This window comes from Rhinolophus sinicus, linkage group LG10, assembly GCF_036562045.2.
Source record: "Rhinolophus sinicus isolate RSC01 linkage group LG10, ASM3656204v1, whole genome shotgun sequence".
NCBI classification, from domain to species: Eukaryota; Metazoa; Chordata; class Mammalia; order Chiroptera; family Rhinolophidae; genus Rhinolophus; species Rhinolophus sinicus.
In genome coordinates, this window is record NC_133759.1 from 873,447 (window position 1) to 895,513 (window position 22,067).

Below are 22,067 nucleotides of genomic sequence, written 5' to 3' on the forward strand. Positions count from 1 at the left end.
GACATTGTCTGAACCTATTGTAATTGTGTCACAATACGTGGAGATCAAACCATCATGCTGTGCTCCTTAAACTTATACAGTGATGCATGTCAGTTATTTCTTAATAAAACTGGAAAAGTAAATAAAACATTAAAAAATGCACTTTGGGTTTTGGAGGTTTAGCGTGGGGCATCAGTAAATATAAAATGGCAGGCTAAGACCTGGAGACAAATGTTCAAATCGCATGCTCTGACGGGTGTGGCGATACAGGCTGAAGATTTGAGATGAGTGTGTTTAGGAAGATCTAAATTTGGAACTCGTTGATCTTTGTGGACTTTTCCCCTGAGTCAGATGGAGTGTGCAGTGTGTCCTGCCCACAGTGGCACGGGCTATAATACGTAGCTGATAGCCTCCCTTTAAACTGACTAACTGTCTGTTTGGTGACATTAGTGTGAGATCCCACAACTTGGGAGCAGACCAGAAAGCACCCGGCAGGGTCACAGTTGTGTTCGCTCCATCTGGAGCTAGCCTAAAATGGGTATAGGGGAATATTTTTAACATAGTAAAATGTCACACATCATTTTGATTGGAAATTTTACTATTCTGGCAACTGTCTTATTTACTCTTTGTATTTTTCCCTTTAAGTTCTGTACTCTTCAGCTACAAAAATAACGTTTTCAATCCTAGGGGTGGAAATAATTTAATTATTACCAGACTATTTCTTCCTGCCATCCATTGGTTTTCTTTCAAAAAGTATTTTTGTATTGCCATCTGTCATCATGACAATATATTGTACTCTAAGCTCTTCTTACAGGGTTACATGGTCTTTAAATCATCTTAGATTTGCTCCCAATAGCAAATTTATTTATTTACTTTATCCCCTTTGCAGCAGCAACTTATGACATTTATTCATTCCGTCTTTGAACAGTTCTTATTAGCAAGAAAGTCTTAAATGGAGTCTTCATGTGTGAAGAACTTCTGGTCCCTCTCAATGCGGGCTAACTTAGACATGAAAGGACGTTAATTTGACTTCTCCAAGGGCTGTCTTCAGGCTCGGCTGGAACCAGGTTCTGTAAGGATATCACTGTTACCTGGTTTCTTTCTTTTATTTTCAATTCTGCTTAATTGTGATCAGAGTCATGTGTTCTTTAAAAGTGGGCGCCTGTCTCCTCCTGTGCAAATCTGTTGAAAAGAAAGCGTGCCGCTTTCTCCTGAGTTTGAACAGCGGCCTTAGGTCTGACCTGCATTGGTCCAAGGTGATAGAGCTCGTAATAGGTACAGTAGGAAGGGCTGGGCCTCATTCAGTAGCCACTACAAAAGCTTCATCTTATGACTTTTCTCATCGAAGATGTAGGATTTCCAACACTTATCCCACAATTCTAGATGGGTTTTAAGTCTAGAACTGGACAGAAACTGCATTAGCAAGGGCCTGACTTTCCTGTAACATGTAGTACATGTACTATAGCTGACACGTATCAGATTTCCCCTTGTGATGAGAACGCTGAGGGTTTACTCTCGAAGGAATTTTCACACATATATAAGTATATATATATATATATATATATATATATATACATTAGAATATACTATAATATTTCAGGAATACTATGTACCATTTACATATCCTAATCCGTGTTTTCTTATGGGCTTATATTTTTGCATCTAATATGGCATAAATGTGTTTATAGTATGAATGATAATCGTAAGCTAGTTTTGGTTGGTAAAGTGACCACCTTGTTTGTTTCTTCGTGATGTATGCTGTGAGAGTGAATCCTCGGTGAATTCAGGCTTTTGGGAGTCAAATTCCAGCTCTACTTAATCTCCCTAAATATCTGTCTGTCGTCAGAGCAATGGACGGTTATTGTGATTAAATCACTGAGATAGTGGATTGAAAGCGATAGGGTGGGTTAGTTTTCTGCTTAGATTTTACACCATCCTCCCTGCTGATCACCCTCCATTGTGAATATATGAATCCTCAACAGTTTCCACTTTGCAAGTGGTACAAACATTTAAGGTACCAGTCTGTATCAGGTCAAAAAGGTTATCATTTTAGAAGAATGTCAGGGGTTGAGTGTTGTGCATTTTTTTCTTTTGCTTTTTTCTGTTTTTCTTTCTTTCCTTTTTTTTTTTTTTTTTTTTGCTGTCTTCTGTCTTACCCAGTAAACTTCTCTGGCAATGTATTTTTTTGTTTGTTTGATTTTGTTTTTAATTGAGGAATCTACATCTACATTGAAACATTGCAGCTAGTGAAGAATGTGATGGCAGAACAGCCCAGCAGCTGTTTTCTGGAATCTCCCAATTCTAAAAGCCAAGATTAAGCTTTTATCAAAGAGCGGCCCACTCCTTGGTCGATGCGCCTCTTTAGTTTTCACAGACGTGTTGGGGCTCTGAATTATTCTGTCTCTAAGCACCTGTCGAAAGTCAGTGAAGAAAAAGGAGATATAAAACCGGATGGCTGATTCATATTTATAATCTTAATGACTTCGGCAGTTTTCTGGAAAGTACTTTACTCTTGGTGAAGATGAACAAAAAAGCAGGAGGAGGTGTTAGGCATCTGGAGGCCGACGTGAAAGTGAAGAAAGACACAGCCTCCTGTGGGCGCTCTCGCCTTTTTAAGACCCTGTTTGATTCTGGTGAAAAGATACTTAGTTCACAGGCAACTATTGAACAAACGCTGTAGCTTTTATTTCTTTATATTTGTGAAAAGTGAAGTGCAGCCCTGGTGGCTTATAGGCAACCAAGATTCCCTGGTGAGAGGGGATAAGTTTGCTGTTGGAAGAAAGGGGATAAGACAACATTCCACCACCCAAGTGACCCGTCTGTCTTCTGTGTAACTCATCCGTAATCTGCCTCTTCTTGTTATGGGGTCAGAGGGTTTTCAGAGAAGTAATACTTGATTTATAGTTTTCTTATGTGATAATATTAGAAGTTATCAATAGATACAACTAAAGTGAATAATAGTAAAACCTGAAACTTAAGAGAATACTCCATTGCCTTTTAAAATATTTTTCAGATACACAATATAAGTGATACACCCGACAAAACTATGAGGGCTTGTAGGATGCCCTCACATTTGACAGCTAAGAATACAGAAGCTAGGCAAGGTTAAGGGCTTTATCCAGGGGGACCTAGATAGTCAGTGGCTGGTTGGGAATAGAAGTGACTGTTTGATTACTTACCCGATGTTCTGTTTTACCTTCCGATCTCCCAGAATACATAAAGCGACATCCACGTGAGTGAATTCAAAGTCTATTACAAAAATACTGAACAATTGTTTTCAAATGTGTAACAATCATTAGCCTATGTGAGTATTGGCAAGACCACAATTCCTTTTTTGTTTAATCTTTTAGAAGGGGATTTTCACCATATTGAACTAATAGAAAACAGATTTAAGTTCATAGACCGGTGGTTTCATTTATGTTTCCAAAAGCATGGTGAGTTTCACACAAAACCATTTTCCGTCTTTTAAATCTTGTTAATCCACTGTAAGCCGGGGGGAGTCACACACCATCTCCCTGCTGTGATCACACGCAGCCGGCTCTGCTCATCTCTTCAAAGGGGATTTGCCTTTGTGGGGGCTCACGCACAGCATGGGACTGACAGGCAGAGCCTTGTCGAGTTCCCCAAGTTCATTTATAATTCAGCCTTTGTCCTAAAACCGTAGCGGGAGATCTCATCCCAATAACTGCAGCCCCTCCCCTGCTGCCTGTGGTTCGACCAGGCTCTGGATAAGGGATGACATGCAGGACGCGGCCTCAGCAGCAGCACGGACTGTGATGCACGGCAATCATTTCCTTGCAAACGGACGTAGCAAACTACACTCAGATTTGACACGTTGAGTTTCCAGGATTTAGCCAAGGGTTTTGGTTGTTGGGTTTTCTTAGCTTAGTAAATTATAAAATAAAATGAAAAATAAAGTAAAAACCAAAAAGCAAAGAATATTAATTCTCTCGTGTATCTCTGAATGCAACTTCCAGTTTAGACCAGGCATTTGAAAACCTTAAGCACAATTTAGATAGTGTCTAGTACATAATGAATGCTGTTATAAATACATTTGATTGTTTGAGCAAACTTTGCAATTTTAATAATTGGACCAAAATCTAAAACTGAAAAAAAGTTTATAATCCTAGCTTGACACACTTCATCTTAAGATAAACAAACTTACACAATTTATATATATTCCAAGAAAAAAAAAAGAACTTAATTTGAATCAGTGAATTGAAGGCTATGACTATAAAAGCCTATTTTGCTATAGAGTTTGTAACAACGTTCTGTAACTCTGTGGGTTTAATTCCCCCAAACTATGGTTTGGACATTTACTTTTATAGTGTTGTATGTTCTAACTTTGGGAAAGTCGATCACTTAGTCACTTTATTATTCACTATAGCCCCCCACACACACACACACACACACAACTCGTTTCATCCTGATCCATGAAGCTGCCATAACAGGACAATCGCATGTCATTTGGTGGTTACCTGGTGAAATGAGCAGGATCCCGATTTTAATTTAGTGCTTCTGCTGAGAATTGATACTTGGAATGCTGAAAACTGAGCCCAAAAGTTATTGAACATTTTTTCTAAAGGACCTAAAATCACACCATCACTATCTCTTATTTCTCTAAATAAAATTACTCCAAAAAAGTCTTAGCAAGATAGATGACTTTGAAAAGATTCACATGCATTTTAAGAACCTTGAGCTGGGACATGCACGTGTCCTTAGGTTATTTTCTTCTTTGGAACATATAGTGCCTATTCTAAGATCCACAATTGGGTTAAAGAAAGAACAATAATTTTTTTTAATCAAAATTATTGATTGCAATGTTTTTAAAAACTTATGTTTATGTCTGCCCATCCACCTATCCATCCGTCCAGTATCTCTAAGGAGTTCAAGTAGGGTCCCCACCTTGGCAAGAAAAAAAAAAGTACAACAAAATAATTATATCATAACCTCATGTTTTCAGTTCATGTTCTTCACGACCAGATTTTAGATATAGAATGGGGATATCAGAAATACAGATTTCCTGAGACATTTAGTTGGTAAAAGACACAAATCACCATAATTTCTTGAAACCAAGGGCTTGCCAGAATACAGGAGGAAAAATGGCAGAATTGCAGTTCAGGTCCTAAGCACCGCCCGTTGCTTTCTTGTGGTCTAGCCTGAGTGGGAGAATGAGGAGGTATCCTCCATAGCCCTCGTGGCCCATGGTGTTTTTCATCTTCAAATGCCATAGGAGCGTAAAGAAGGTGATTCTGGACTAAGTGCCGTGGTGAAATCACTCACTGTCAAATCTCCCTGCTGTCTGCTCTGCCCCCTTTCTCCAGGAGGCACAACAGTAATCAAACACGTCATAACTCTGCTACCTTCACCATCCTCCCACTGTAAGCTCTTACTCATAGCAGCACAGAGCTCCCGGGATCGGAGCTTACCTGTGGCAGGAGTGCACACAGCCCAGTGATGGTGATAACTCAGGCATTGTTTCCTGGAGCTGGAAGCATGGCTGGGACCTCGGCCAGTTTGGATGCAGTAAACGTTTGGATGTAGTGAGTACCACTAGCTTGTGTGAGGGAAATTATCTCTGAACAGAACAGCAGTACCTCTTGAATATGTCCTATACGGTGTCCTTAGAAACCCAGGTCATGTTAGTTCAGTTACATCACCAAGCACCAAAACCACATGGCAGTGCAGAGGTGGCACGTGCAGGGCCTCCGTTACCAGTTCAGTAGCTGGTGACCCTCTGGAGATGGGCAGCAGGCCTCTCGCTTTGGAGTGAGTCTCTCGGCTGCATCCCCACACGTCTGTCTTCCAAACTTCAAGCCCCGTTCGTGTGGGAACGCTAGGTAGAGCACTGAAGAAGGTCTATTTAACACACTGTTCATGCTGTTACACACAAGTGCATGGAATTAAAATAATGATTTCTGGTTGATTTCATGTTTCCGGAGCGTAATGGTCCCCCATTTACTAGTGGATCCATTATCCATATTTTTGTACAGAAAAGATGTACTGAAAGAATATGTCAGCTATTGAATAAACCTGTGTCCAAATTTACTTCAAAATGCAATTGAAAGGGACATTGGAAATAGGACTTTAGGTTGATTTCCTGCTCGCTCCCTTCTGGGTGGTTCAATAGCGCGACATTTGTCACGTGATTAATGATGAGTGACATCTTCGGGGCAGTTCTGTACTTGTCTCTGTTCCAATCTGACATCCCCCAGTTTTCCTTTAAGTGCAGTGGAATGTAATTAGCCAACAGCTTGGGGCCTGATTAAAATGTCACATTTTATAAATTTATGGTCCTCTCCTGTGCCTTCCTGAAAGTCAGAGACTCAGAATTAGGCTGGGCCCACATGCCTGGTGAAGGTATCCATTCATTAAAAGCAAAGGAGACATGCTCCCTGGTGTTATTCAGGAGTATCTAGCAACTTCCTTGTGTGTACATGCCAGTGGTTTATAAAAACTAAACTTGCAAATCATTAAGTGGATTTTGGTTCCTAATTACTTTTTAAACAAAAGCTATAAAATTATCTCCCCAGTTATTTTAAATTAACAGTAATAAAACTAACAATAAAACGAAAGCCTGATTTCTGATTGCTCTGAATCTTGTATTACAGAAGCTAGAGCTGGTGCGATAGGTGGAGTCAGTGGGCCCATGTTTTCATCCTTCCCCACACCCTTGCTTTTTGCCGTGAAACTGCGCCTCTCCCCAGAGCAGGTCAGGTGTGCCTTCCTCTTCTTGACGTGCAGCTGTACCGTGCGACTTGCGTTAGCCGGTGGGATGTGGAGAGTGACAGCGGCCAGTTCTGACTCTAGGCCTGACGAGGCCCCTGCACATTTTCACTGGCTCCTCTGAAGTCAAAGGAAGGGTCTTCCCTAGGGAAATGGTTGTTGGGTCACATGGAGCAGTCCCTCCCCAGGGTCAAGCTCAGCTACACCCACAGCTTGTAGAGTCACTTGGACGAGCTCTCTGTAGATCAGCTCACCTCCAATCAGCTGACCTGAGACCTGTGAGAAATAATTGTTTATTGCTGTGGGTCCTGTTTAAGCAACGGAAACTGACTGATGCAGAAGTGTAAAAATATACGAGTATATATTTAGAATTAACTCATCTACAGTGCTGCTCATGGATAGAAATTCTGTTACCTTGTACAAACAGGTGAATTACGTTGTGGGGTAGATGGTTAATGATTTAGCACACTTAAAAATAAAAGTAATGCATTAGAAAATAAGGATGCTGGGAGCAGAAATTCTCCGCATCACGTTATATATAATATACACACAGACACACTTAGATGTTAGATATTTGCCTGATTGAGAAATACGGCAGCTTAGTAAATTGAATGCAGAATAACCTCGTGATCTTCTTCTGCCTGCGGCACAATACATCAGTTAAGGTTCTCACTGGAAGACAGGAGAAGCCATACATTCTTACCTGAGGATTCATAAAGGGGCTTAAATAGCTGATGGAATGACTGGGGAGATTGAAGAGATAAACTCTATTCTGAGCTTCCAGAAACGATTCTTAACACTCATCTCAGCGCTGGGCCCCCACGTAGCTGCTGCCTGAACCCGACTGGGAAGGTTTTGCCCTAACTGCAAACGCCACAAATGCCCAGTCCGTGGTGAGCCACATGGTGACACAGTGGCCTTTTTCTCCACTGAATGGAGTGGGTTTCCCAAGAGTGCATCTGATTTATAAAGCAGGGGACTACAAGGAAGCCGGTGTCTGTAGCCTGGCTTTAGTGCTGTGTTGTGCCGGCCACTGGCGCTGACACTGGGATGACAGCAGGGGACGGCTCGGGGACCCCGTCCTCAGGGACCTGACATTTGGGGGTCGAAAGCATCAATGAACTCTAAAGGAGCTGGACGCTTGGGCTAGACATAAATGAGAGAGATTTAGTCAAGGGTCTTAGTTTGCAAACTTGGAACACAGGTAGGCAAAAGCCCAGAAGTGTTTTTAAAAAAGAGAGAAAAGTTAAGAGTTCTTATAGAAAAAAGTACATTTTTGAGAATTATCAGTCCTGCACTCTTAGCTTTAGGATTGGTCCAGGACGATGTCAGTCAGATGTCAGGCAGTCAGGGTGATGGCTGTCACGTGGTCTAGAGGGTGGGTGCCAGGGGGTCTGGTTATGTCTGCTGGTCTGCGTGACGGATGTAGGTGACCTGGCATAGGTGAGATGCACGTTCGTGGCGCCTTCCTCCAATTCCTCCTCCCCCACCCTACACCTTTGATAAACGCAAGTGGGATTTCTTATGATATCACGCGGGGGATTTTGTTTGTGTTAGATTTCACACGTTAGAGAGATTATGTAGTATTTGTCTCTGTCTGACTTATTCCACTTAGCATCATGCCCTCAAGGTCCATCCATGTTGTTGTAAATGACACGATTTCTTTCTTTTTTTGTGGCTGAATAATATTTCGTTATATATAGTACATATGTTATGTATTATATGTCACCCTTTCTCTATCCACTCATCCATTGATGGACTCTGAGGTCGTCTCCGTGTCTTGGCTGTTGTGAACGATACTGCTATGAACTTTGGGGTGCAGATATCTTTTCGAGTTAGTTTGTTTTTGTTCGTTCCTTTGATTATTCTCAGAGGTATAATTGCTCATCAAGATAGTTCAATTTTTAATTGTTTGAGGATCCTCCACGCTGCTTTCTGCAGTGGCCGCATTTCACGTCTTTGCTTCTCTTAACTAACATGACAATGAGTTTGTCGCATGTATTCCCTGAATGGAGTTCAAAATCCTCTCTCTATAAGATTAATAAACTCTGATACTTGTTATTGTTATTCAGAAGTCATGACCAATTTATTAAATAACACCCGTTACTGAAGTTCATTCCTTTGCTTCAGTGTTGGTTTCTGCACCACTAAACTAATTTCCGTTTATGTCACTGTTTCGTGGAGACCTTTTGCAGAGGGGGTGTATGTGTTAGACAGATGCCCTGGAGGCAGAACCTCCGAAGCAGACTGGGGTGCCGTGAACCCCTGGGAGCTGGTCCTAGGCGATGCTGAAAGTGTGGAGATGCGTGAAAGGGACGAGAAGGCAGCCAGTTAATGTCGCGTCTCAAGTCAGCTGCCACCTGAGTAAATGGTCTTGATGCTGCTGTGGAAACCCTGAGAAGCGACAGATCGCAGAGCTCTGAGTTCTCCCACCACTGGGCAGGTTTCCACACCAGCACGCAGGTGTTGGTGCACCCGGTCCCATGAGCCCTGGGTGCAGGGTGCTCCTGCAGGGGCATTCTTGACACTTGTGGCCTGTGGTGCGTTGGCACAGTGGGCTCCAGTGGAAACAAGTTCCTCAGGGAAAGAAACAGGTGTAGGCTTCTGGTCAGAAGAAAACGGTCAGGGAATGTGGGCAGGGCACAGCTACAGTGTGCAGACACAGCACAGAAAACAGGCAAGGACCTTCTTGAGGTCACGTGCATCCCATGGACTGAGGATACACAGTCTTTGGGGCTTGCCCATCATACGTGGTTGCAGATCCCAGGCACTGCAGGTGGTTCTGCTCAATGCAAATCCAGTTTGTACATTGTCAGGAAGGTTGGTGCAGAGAACACAGGTCTAACCATCTGTGGTGAAGACCCACCTGCCCCGCTGTGCGTATGTCTGGGAAAACCATTTATTCTGAAAAGAGGACACGGCCTGGAACACACATCTATAAATATTGGCCCGTCAGCTGAAAGACAGCAGCAGAAAATCACGTTTGAGAGGATGGGAAGTGTCGGGAAACAATGAGGAAAACTCATGCGGGTCACTGAATCCCACGTGGGAGGTGGGAAGCCTGGTGGGCTGACGCTGCTTAGAGCTCCAGAGATTTGGAGGGATCTGGGCTATAGGCGTAGACTCAGATGAACTTGAGCTTTGCAGCTCATTTCACTTCATCAGCTCTGAAAACCCACCTGCCATCTTACGCTGTCGTGAGGGTTCTTTACCAGCTTTCCATGAAGCCCCGAAATAGTGTGCAGAGTGTCGTGCATGTATGTGCATATGTGCGTGTGTGTGTGAGAGAGAGAGAGACAGAGAGAGAGACAGAGAGAGACAGAGACAGAGAGACAGAGACAGAGAGAGAGACAGACAGAGAGACAGAGAGAGAGAATTTTTATCTTTTTACCATCGCTTCATCACATTCCCCAAAGGCCTCCAGGCACAAGAAAGATAAGAATTGCAGGTCTTCGGGAAAGTTCGAGAACTTTTTCATGCTCAGGGCTTGGAAGGGAAATGTCTTTCAATGACATAGAGCACAGTGTGATGTGCTGAGTGGTGGTCTCCAGAGGGAGAGAGAGTGCCGAGAATTTCTACTGGACAGCACTCGTCCAGATACCGGAAAGAACCTGTGCTTTTGGAACTCAACTCGAGTGGAAGAAATGAAGCGATCAGCACTAACCTACTGCGTGAATCACATGGTCGATGGAAGGTGGTGAGAAGCATGGGGCAAAGCAGAGCCAGATAAGAGGGATCTGGCACGGGCCGGTTGAATGCGTTGCCACGGGGGGTGAGGGCGTGCACTTCGGGGAGGCTGGACATTTGAACAGTCCTGCAGGTGTGAGTCAGGACTGTAGCAGCATAGACGTCCGAGGGGAGACTTGTCTGACTTGTTGGAAGAATGGAGACCAAGGAAGGGGCTGGAGCAGAGTGAGACTGAGGGAGAGTGAATGGGGGCGAGGTCAGGCAGGCTGGGCGTGTGGGCGGCGACTGAGGGCTAGACGTTGACTCGGGAGGAAATAGGGATCCAGCGGGGGCTTGGGGAGCAGAAATGGCCCAAGTTGACTGACATGTTAAAGAGACTTAACGCGGGGTCGTCTACTGCAGCCAGATCACGGAGAGGCGAGTGTGGAAGCAGGGGACCAGCCTGCAGGCTCTGTGACCAGATGGGGGATGAAGACAGCTCAGACCAAGGGGGTGGCGGTGTGGACGTGAGAAAGGGCCAGATGTCCAGACACTCAACTCACCAGATGAACACCTCAGACCCTCCAGATTAGGACAGACCACGGGGATCCCGCCCTTCCTGTCTGTTCCTGCCAAAACACCACAGCGTTTATTTCTTGGTTTGTTTACATATAGCTTCCAGCTCTGTTCCTTTTATCCCAACGAAGCTTCGAGTTACGTACGTGTTACTGAAATAGGTTCAGTGGTTTCTCTGGGAAACGGTTATCCTTAGGAGTCGGGAGCTTAGCCTGTTTGATTGTTAGATATGCGTTTCCTATGTGGTGCCTGTGGAAATTCTGTTTTGTACGAAACCTCCGATGGATGGCGATGATAAATGTTTCCTCAGCAGCAGCTGGTCGCAGACTGTTACCCTGTCATGAATGTGGTTTACTGATTCATCTTCATTTTTGAACCCCCTTTGGTAGCCTTTCCATTTCTGTAGGCGTTTTATGTGAAATGCAGTACTTACGTTTTCACTTTCAAGTTTATCTCGCTGAATTAAGCAAGTTGTACTTATACGCAAGGCCTCCCGGAACCTGCGGGGATGTGCCTGTTTGCCAAGCTAAGTAAGAACCGGAGAAAATGAGGAAAAGAGTTTCCAGCGTTGCTCACATCAGGGCAAATGCTCCACTTTTCAAAGTGTCTTTGTGGGGAGGTGTTTCCTGTTGACTTTGGATTGAGCGGGTTTGTTGCTTTCAAAAGAACGAATGTAGTGGTAGATTGGAAGGGGTAGAAAAAGAATGAAAAGAACAACCCGCCCATGATGTCTGCAATGCCAGCACACTTCTTACTGGTACTGGGGGAAACAAATCCTTATTGTTTGTGAGAGCTGTGTTAGGGTTGTCAGTATTTCTGAGCCTCCGTTTTCTGAGTTGTGGGCACAGATAACCTCACCTTCCAGGGTCGCCATGAGCATAAAGGGGATACTGCTTTGTGCATTAGCTTTCACATGTTGCCTAACACGTCACGCAAAATGACAAACTTGGTGTCTTAACACACACCCGTTTCATCACCCACGGTCCCCAGGTCAGAAGGTCACGCAGGCTGTGCTGGCTGGTCTGCTTAGGGTGTGCAGTCGGCCTGGGCTCTTATCTGGAGGGTCTGGGGGGCATCTGTCTCCAGGCTCATGCAGGTGGTGCAACAGTTGTGTTCTGGGTAGTAGGACTCAGGTCCTCGTTTCCTCCATGGCTGTCCCTGGGGGTCACTGTCAGCTCTGAAGCCCAGCCACTGTCCTGGCCTGTGGCCCACTCACCTTGAAAACCAGGAAGCGCATGTGGGACCCTTCTCCTGGCCCCTTTCTGAGTCCCTTGCTATGCGTCTCCCTGATGTCCTCTGCTGTTTCTGCTTCATAGAGCTCATATGCTGGGATGGCTCCCTCCGGTCACCCAGGGGGCTATGGCTTTCATGTCACCTGATGGGTGACTTTCACTACATCTGCCCGACTAATAGTCACAGCAGTAATACTAGGGCAGAGCTGTGGGGGCTGGAGCCCCTGGAAGGGTTGGTAGGGTCCCTGGCACCTGAACATGGGTCCTTAGCGCAGCATGAGGGTGCCACGCCCACGGCGGGCTCTGTGCGTCCTTAGGGCGTCGTTCCCCACACACTGCTCATTGTCATAACATTTAAGATGCCTTGTCATGACGTTGGGCGACAGCAGTGCATTTCGAGGAGAGACGCATTCACCTGAAGCTGTAAAATCAGAGATGGGGACAACCCTGTGCCACCTCCGCCCCCAGGAACAGCGACTGCTCCATGGAAGGGGGCCGCGTTTCTGCAGGAGCCTTGGGTCAGAAAAAGCGGCTCACCGTGACAGGAGACGTGGGATGGGACAGCAGTTCGGCTGACATGGGCGTTTCTAGACCAGGGCTGACTTCCTCAGGAGGAAGGCCGCCCACCAGGGCTGGCCACGCGGTGTCCCTGCCAGCGGCGCACTGGTGCGCACGGACGTGCGCGTGTTGCATACACAACGCACTCGGGAGAAGACGAAGCGCACACAAGGATGGGAGGCCGTCGCATGGGAGGTGCTGTGGGTGCCCCGCCCTGATTCTAAGCGGCCCCCACCCCAGACCCGGTTCGCAGCAGGCGCACTATTCGCAATTACGGGGGGCGGGGTACATCTTTCTCGTGGAGCTGCCCCCACGTCGTGGGAAGTTTGGCAGAATCCCTGGCCTCACCCACCGGACGCCACTGGCACACTCGCTGTCCCAGTTCTGACAACCAGCATCTCCAGACGTTGTTCCCAAACAACCCCCGAGGGGCGGGAACGGGTGGGGGAGGTGTGGAAATTGCCCCGGTCGAGACCCACCGCCCTAGACCCCGCGTGGGGGTCGGGAGTCTGCGTGTGCGGCAGAGCCGCGCCTAGTGCTTCCTTGTACAAGCAGGTTTCCAGGCCGCAGCCCGGAGTCCTGCCGCGCGTGGGTCTCGGGTGCTGCTTGAGAACGTGCGATCCGCGTGAGCTCCCGAGGCTGCTGCTGCCGAGGGTGCAGGGGACGCTGTGAGGTCCTGGCGCAGATCCCAGTGTCCTGGAGGAGCCCGCCGCCTCCCTGGGGCCGCCCTGGCCACGGGAAGGGCACGCACGCAGCAGCAATCAGTGAATCGGTGAATCGCCCAGTAGCGTAGGCGATGGGGGTTGGTAAATAAATCCCTCAGGCCCTTTACCTCTCTGGGGGACAAAACCTGTGCATGTTCCCCAGTTTCTAGGGGCCTGACAGGTCCAGCCCAGTGGCTCGCAGCAGGAATAACCAATAACTGGCTTCCCCTCTAGCCACCACCACCCACACCCACACATACCCCAGTGGTACTTTCTGACCACCTGCCAAATAAACTTCATGTGCTCAGAGCCTTACACCTGGGGTCCCCTTCTAGGAGAAGTCAAGTTAAGGTGTAATAACCATAATTTCTAGGTTTTTCTTTTTCATTTTTTTGAGGACAGTTAATTTGTTCCCCTTGCAGCTCAGGTGTTCTAACTGGGATCCAGTCTGGCCCTCTCTGCCGTGGACAGTGGCACTCTCTGGAGTCACTGTTAGTGTCACAAGTGTGAATGGGACTTGCCATTGGCATGTAGTGTCAGAGACCAGGGGTGCCTCTAAATACCCTGCAATGCACTGGATGGCCCCTGCGAAGAAGGATCCTCTGGCCGCATGTGAGCAGCGCCCAGGTGGAGGCCGAGCTCCGGCCGACAGGGCGCCAGCAAGGCGGTCCCTGCCTGAGCCGCCTCCATGTTCAGCTCCGTCGCTGACACGACTGAAATCCTGGCGGTGGGAAGCACATTAATCCCGCGGTGCTCTTTCTGGACCTGTCAGTTGCACTGTTATTCCCAGACCAACTTCCATAGATGTCTGAGCTCCTTAAAACAGTGTAATACCCCAGAAGTAAATGTTCTACATTCAGTGGAGGACATTTTAGGAAGGATGGACAACTGCAGTTAATTGTTGTTTTTGAAAGTCTTCCTTCCCTGGCTCCCTCTGGGTCTCGTCCTGCCCCTTGTGGAAAATAACCAGCTGGGCTGCATGAGCTGAGGGCAGGGCAGGGCAGAGGCGCCTGTGCACCCGTGTGTCTGGTGACAGAGGAGGGGCTGCCTGGCTGTGTCTATAGAAACGTCAAGTGCATTTTTGGTGGAAGATTGAATTGCTGTGGCCCAGCTGGAAAGTGGAGTATGTGGGAACCTGCTTTCAAGTTTTCTCATCGTTCACAGGTGGCCCTGGATACCTGACACTCAGGGCCTTTTTCTGTGTCACCTTTTGAAATGCTGGATGGCGATGAAAATGTTCAAATCAACTGCTACAGAAAAATTAACCTTGATGAATGTGCAATAAAACATAACTGAGGGAAGGAAAGAATCACGGTATAGAATCAAGCGTTTCTTTTGCGAAGACAAAAATTTGAGGTAAGGAAACTGACTTGTGGGCCATTGATTTGAAGAGAAAAAGATAGGAATCAGAGAAGGACCTGGATTTCAATGCAGCCTTTGTACTAAACATTTCTCAAAAGAAAATTAAATATAAATAGATCACCTCAATTTTTGAACTTGATAGTATGTTATTTTCAAAAATTCAACTTTTGTCAGTTTTAGTCATCAAGATAGCTTTCGGTGTGACTGATTTTTAATTCCATTTATTTCTCAGAAATCTGGCATCAGTAATTGAAGTTTGAAAATTCAGTTTAGTATTTCTTTTTTTAACATCTCATGGTCTGAAATACAACTGTTCAAATAATTAGCTGCAGGTAAGTTCCGTTTGCAACATTGTGTAGAAAACCCTTAACAACACTGGATGCAGGTTGAGATAAAAGACCATTTTACACATGGTGCTTGATTCAGCCAGCTTCTTGCTTGTAAAAATCTACTTCGAAGACAATCACCATTTTTAAAACCGTAGGTGATTTGTGTTTCCATGTGGAGGGCAACATTTCACGTTATAGCTTTTCTAGAGAATGTACATTGAAGGAACGTGCATGCGCGTGTGCAAAGAGTGAGGATGGGGGTCGGGGGGAAGACAAAGATAATGGAAGATAGACGTGTTTGGGGTGTCTAATTAGGCACAACATTTTTAAGGAATGTATTTTGGCAATTTCTCTTTAAAATATTAATTTTACTCAGTGAAGATGTTACTTTTCCCATTTATATATAAAGCAAAATTAAGTGATTATGTATCCAGGAATTACGGATTCATAGCATTAAGGCAGGTCTTCATTGAAGAGAATAAGTGAAAAGATTTTCTAAATTCTAAATCTATGTAATTTAGGTGAATAGCTATTATATGTATATATTTTGTTGTGATTCATTTTCTGTGTATTATAATTTAAATATTTAATATGAAACATGAATTCTGAGACTTCAGTATAAAAAGGGAATAAAAACTAGTATTCTGAGTAACAACAATAACAATGAAAAGCACCTAAATACTTCAATTTGGACATGCCGTGTCATTTTTTGCTTTGTTTTATCCTGAATAAGATGGATACGTCTACCAAGATACTTGGGCACTCTTTCTCTGAGACCACCGAAATCCAGGACGAAGGTGACCATATGCATAGCACTAGAGAAACGGAAATGCAAAATGATCGCTTTGGGAATGCTCGGCTCTAACTTGAGCACGTACAGTTTATGAATGGAACACGGCATGGAATTTAAATCCCCTTGGAAGCATACACTGACAATTAAAAAACAATCACAGTAAAAATGTGTTTGGTATGAGTTATACGTCACTAGACACAGCATATAACTTTGCGGCATGAATCAATACCGTTTATCACCTCTTCAAGGCTACTGTGGGACTCAGGGTGGCACTGGCTGTCTAAAGTGGACTGATCTAAGCAAATGTCAATATTTGCCCCCTTTGAAAAACCATGGTCTTCAAGTGAATGATGGGAATTCTAGGTTCCTGAAGGAAAAACCAGTTTGATGATGTTTCGTCTCAAAATAGCTGCGTTACCTAAGGCAAACCATGCAACCGTTCAGAGAAAGAGTAGTACCATCTGGGAAATGATATGCTAACTAACACAAAACATCAGGTTACCTTGTTAAACAAGCATGATGAGATTCTCTTCTCCTAAGTGCTATGTCAGCCTTTAAAACGCATGCAGTGAGCTGCCTCTGCTGGGTCAGCAGTAATACGGGAAATAGTATTATGCCTACAAAGGTAATCGCACATTTGTAAGCATCTGCTGTCTGTGGGGACGGGGAGACGCTGATGCTTAAGGAAATGGGCCAAACACTGTGACGAACACCTCAACGTGCTGCAGCTGCCGTTAGCATCAGGCTCGTGTCGTGAGGCAGATCCCAGCCACCACCGCCTGACTGATCGCGGGACAAGTCAACCACGGGACATCCAGTATGGAGCCTTGAACGCACACTCATAGCTAATCTCCAAGTTACTTGTGGCTGTTGACTTTCTCTGTATTTAATGTGGCAGAAGCCATTGTTGAAAGGTGTCTAGATAATTGCTAAGAAATATTTTGATTTTTTTTTCTTTGAGGGTTCAGTGAGAGAAAAGATAATGAATAAATAAGAAGTTGGGGGATATAGTCACAAGGTAGAATTTAAGGTGATTGTGAAGCCACGGGAGAAGAATGGAAAAACGGGGGTCTGTTGTGAATTGTTGGCTTCTTTGGTTGATACAGGTGTCACTACAGGTCAGTTTCTCCAGCTCCAATCGTGTCTGGTGCCATCTCTGCTTATTGGGAGTCCATATGCATCAGAACGCGGTCATCTAATGTGTTGGCTAAAGTGGGATCCAATAGAATCGTTTTGATACTCTAGGGGAGGAAAGGGAATTTTCCCTTCACCCAGCTGCATTCTTGACTGACACCACTGGGCCAAAAGACAGGTTAACAACAGGAAAACAGAGTTTGTTAACACGTGCCCCACACATCACACAGGGGAAATCTAAACCAAGAGTAACTCAAAATGGCAGCTCAGAACTCCAGCTTATCTGGAATTCTGAACAAAGACTAATAAATGTGTAGAGAAAGGACAAGATGAAGGAAAGCAGTTTGAGGTTTCGAAGGGCTGCAAGCTGTTGGTGAATATACGGTAGGCAGCTAATGGGGTTAGCTTGTTTGCGGGTTCCTCTGGGCCACGTCTGGGCCAGTGGGATCGGCGCCCTTCCTCCTGGAGCAGGAGGCACCTTTCCGGGGAGTTTTATTTCCTGCTTTCAGGAACAAAAAGGAGGAGCAGAGTTCCTTCTTGTGCTGTTTTTTAAGGGCCTTTAATTCAAAATAGTCAATATGCCAAAAAAGCATAGCGTGGGGTGACTTGATCTGGTTTCCTTCAACACATTACCATCACCTCTGAGAAAAAGGAATGCAGGTAGCGTGGCTCGCCGAGACCTGAGTGACCAGGGAATCATGAAACGTCCTGGCGTTTTGCCTGGCGTGTGTCCCCGAAATAAGACCGTGTCTTATATTAATTTTTGCTCCAAAAGACGCATTAGGGTTTATGTTCAGGGGATGTCATCCTGAAAAATCATGCTAGGGCTTATTTTCCAGTTAGGTCTTATTTTGGGGGAAACACGGTATGTCTTGCACTTGACTGGTTCTAGGCTGAAATGCTAAGAGTAAACCTTTTCACATGTTGAGCCAAATTTCTGATGCTATTGTTTAATGAGAGGAATGAGAGAACTGAGATAAAAATATAACACATTCTTTTCACATATAAAGCATGAGAGCATTTTCAGTGTGAAGGATCAAACCAGTGTCCCTGCCAGCACATACCACACACTTTCATCTTTATTTCAGTCTGTTGGCTACAAACAAATCATTTTATTTCCTTTTTGATTCTCTGCTTTGAGGGGAAGAGGGAATGAGGGTATTAGAGGCAGAGTGTAGGCTGGCATTTTTTTTCTTATGAAAAAGACCCCAAAATATTACTACTTAATAAAATGAATACAGTTATAATAAAAAGTGGAAATATTTTTCAATCATACAATTTTTTTCAGAACAAAGGCAAGCCTGTGTGGACACTGATATCTGAGTCTGTATAATCAGAAGCCATCTGCGCGTGTAGCTAAAGATTGATTTGAAGAGAGGAGCACGTCTTACTCCCTAGAACTGGGCTCCTGTTTGCTGACCCCTTCAGCTTTCACAGAAGCTGTGTTTGCTCAATTGTAAAACACAGCATTCGAATCTGAGACAAGAACTAGGAACAAAACCAAAGGACTGAGCCCAGTCTGTTACTGGGGGTAATGTGGGTCAAGCATTATTTAGGTAAATCCCGAATGATACATAACATGTCATTGGACAGGCTTTCTAGGAGAAAAATAAAATAAAACCCTCACTGATTTTTTTTTTTTTTTTAATGCTAACCAGTTCTGGAAAATCCAGGGCAAAAACATTTTGTGGAACTGAGAGAAAGTTAACAGCTGTTTTAATTCTAAAGGCAATTGCAAAGGTTACTGGTATGCTTTCATGAGCATAACATGCCCAATTACAGCAGGCATGACTGCCCGAGTGGATTTAATTTTACACTTAATTGGTCTAGACACGTATCTTATTGGAGCCACCAAGATGGGGCCAGTCTGGCTTTTGCTAAAACTTGCTTCACTTTTGGCAATACTCATTTAAAAAAAAAAAGTATTTGCCTTTGATTTTTCTTAGTAAAGCAGTTTTTGTAATAATACTGGGGAAATAAATAGGTGTCTTCCAAAGCTATATGTTATCTTAAGTAATCTGTCGTTATTGATTTTTTTTCCTGTAATAAGAAAGTTAATAGTTGGACGTGTACGTCGTTGCCATGGTAACTCACACAAGTGTATTTCTCTTGCAGGGAAGCATACGATTAATTTGTCTTTAATCTATTTTATTATGAGAACATTCGTGACATGCAGTAACAGATCTGTAGTCCTAATAATTTTATCTTTTTCCCCTGCAACCCTTAAAATAATCCTTCAGGTTAAAAAATATCAATTAGTACAATTATTTTGAACTTGAGGAAAAGTATGTATATCTCCTGTGAAAAAATGCTTCTGATATACTTCGAGTCCTTTGTATTACTTTACATTTTATGGAGTTCATTTATGTTTTGCCCAAACAAATTTTAAATTTATGAGTCTTTTATTACTTCACATAGTGCTTTTAGTTAAGGTAAAATAATATTCAACTTAAGGTGACAAGTCCCATTGCTTCAGAACATATTACCATGTTTTAATCTTACGTCACGTATTGTTTGGCTTAAACGCGCCTGGGCCGGTGTCTCTATTTCTGTGTAAATACGGAGATTTCTCTTATAAACAGCCCTGTCTGAAGTATGTTACGTAGCTCTGTAATGTGTCTGCTCATCTGATAGTAACTTCTATCTCTCAACCAGGGCTGCAGAGGTAAAACCAGGTGATGCAAGCCAGTGAAATGGGCCAGGTGGGAACCAGGAGGAGGGATGGGACAGGAGCCCCCCCCCCCACTGGCTGCCCAGGAGGAAGGAGCAGCTTCTCCCCAGCCCTGCTGAGTGCTACTGTGTGGAATGTACCGAGAAGCCGGAATTCTGCGTGTCCATGTGAATGTGTCTGAGTAGAAATCTAGGAAACTGAAGTAATGCCATGTTTGAACAATCTTAAAAAGATTATTTTAAGGGTTGCAGGGCAAAAAGATAAAATACACCATGGAGGGCCAGAGCCACATGCGGTTTCCATCTGGGTCACTGGCCATCATTTGCACACTCTCCTCACCTCAATGAGCAGTGTTGGCCTTGGGGACACAGGGTCAGCAGTTGCCATTGGTTGTTGGTCCACTGGAAAGTACTAGAATTTACATTCTTGTTTTACAGATGCAGAAAGCAACGTCTGACGGAGTGGTTGAAATGCACGTCATAAATCAGAAGCAGTCTTAACAGAACAGATTCCCTCTTGCCATTTTAAAGTGAGTTATGAACCTGGGTCTAATGATTAAAATTCCACGTTGACATAAATGGAGGCCCCTGGGTCAGGGGACACTGAGGGTCAATGAACTGTTTTGGGTCTGGGCTTTGGGAAGGTGAATGGACATGCAAAGGAACTTGGTGGGTGGGGTGTGGAGACACGGGGCAGAGAGTGATTGGGGGAGAAAGGTGAGGTGGGGATGGGACTGGAGGAGGAAGAGGGGGCAGTGAGAGCCATAGGGTGTTCACTGTTAGGAGTTGAGGCTAATGTCCCCCCAGGGTTCTAATAACACCTTCAATAAAACCGATTGCACTTCAGGGTTTCCAGGGTGGGTGTGGCTTGGTAACTGTTTAATCTTGCGGTTCTTGGCCTCAGGACAAAACCAGACAACCTGAGAATGCCCAGCCATGGCAGTTGCTTTGATTTCAAGTGCTGCTACTTTATTAAAAATCACACGACTCAGGAAGCAATCGTTGGTAAATGAGAAGTCACGGCTGTGCAAGGCTAGAGCTTCTCCGTAGGAGCTGGGTGTGCGGGCGGGGAGGGAGGGCGCTGACAGGGAGCCTGCAGGGTCCCCATGGGGCACAATCCCAGAGTCACCGTGCTGGCCCTGGGTGGATGTGGCATCTGCCACTATTAACTCATTTTTTAAATGCTTCCACCTCTTACAGTTTTCTTAAGCCACGTTCCTAATAGTGTGAGGAGAGGAAATGTGTGGGACCCCAAGCTTTCAGGGAGGCTGCCGTTCCACCCTCCTCCCTCTGCTGGTCCCTACGTGTCGTACCTGAAGCTCACGGACAGACACACGCAGGGGACTGGCAGTGGGACACATGGAATTCAGCCTGGCATTGGCTTCACTGAATTTGTTAAGGTTGGGAGGGGAGACATGGCCTCTCGGAAGGGCCAGTGCTGTCTTGGGAGCATGGTAAGTGGAGTTTGTGGTCATGGACTTGACTTAAAGCTCTGCCTTTTTTTTTTTTTTTTTTAACTGGATGACCCAGGACAAGTCACTTAACTTCTTTGTGCTTGTAAGGGAGGGAAAGAGTTCCTCGTCCCTCTCAGGGCCCCTGGCTGGGTCTGAAAATTCAATTGACAAAGATGAACAGGAGAAAAACATAGACATTTAAAAAAATTTTACAGGTACATGGGAGCCTTCAAAAGAGAATGAAGACCCAAAGAAGCGACCAGAGCAGGAACTTTCATTCCTTTTAGACAACAAACAGTAATTTTGTGAAGAGGTGGGAAGACAGAGGGGTCGGGCGAGGGGTAGTCATGGTGACGAGGTAACTAGTTCCGGTGAGTTTAACAAAGTTTGCACAGATTTCTTACCCACCCCCATTCCCCATCTCTGGTGACAATAACGTCCTCCTGCTTCCTGGGACAGGGAGGGCACTGTTCACAGGGGACATTGATCTGCTTTCAGGGAAGAAGGGCCAGGTGGGGTCAGGGGTAAGGGGTCAGCGTGGCCTTCCCACCATTTTCTCACACTCCTTCAGTGTAAGGTATTCAGCCAAGAGGCCGTTCTGTGAAGGAGTGAGAAGCCCGTTATGATCACTGTGCTTCTCAGGATGTAAAGGCAATGCATCTTTTGTGATTACTTTAAACATATTACCTTCTTTTTCATAAAAATAAACCTATGTTTATTCTTAAGGAAAGAGAACTATATCATCAAATCTGAAGTATTATTAAAATGACTACTACAAAAAATGATGCCACATTTCAACATTATTTCAGGAATTGTTACTTCAAAATACAAATAAAATTGCGGATAAAGAATTGCCATCACAAAATCATCGTCTGCAATAAGTT

The 22,067-nt window shown here is 44.8% G+C and overlaps 1 long non-coding RNA gene across 3 annotated transcripts in view; it reads left to right on the forward strand.

Moving 5' to 3' along the window:
* The window catches only part of LOC141567141 (uncharacterized), a 176,459-nt gene that overhangs the window by 136,400 nt on the left and 17,992 nt on the right, over window positions 1-22,067 (forward strand). For 2 of the 3 annotated variants that reach the window (XR_012489536.1, XR_012489537.1), the window contains exons 3-4: window positions 20,168-20,259; window positions 21,399-21,496. This is a non-coding gene — a long non-coding RNA (uncharacterized LOC141567141). Of the gene's footprint in view, window positions 1-20,167; window positions 20,260-21,398; window positions 21,555-22,067 lie in introns of all 3 variants that reach the window. The other variant, XR_012489538.1, reaches the window with a different exon arrangement.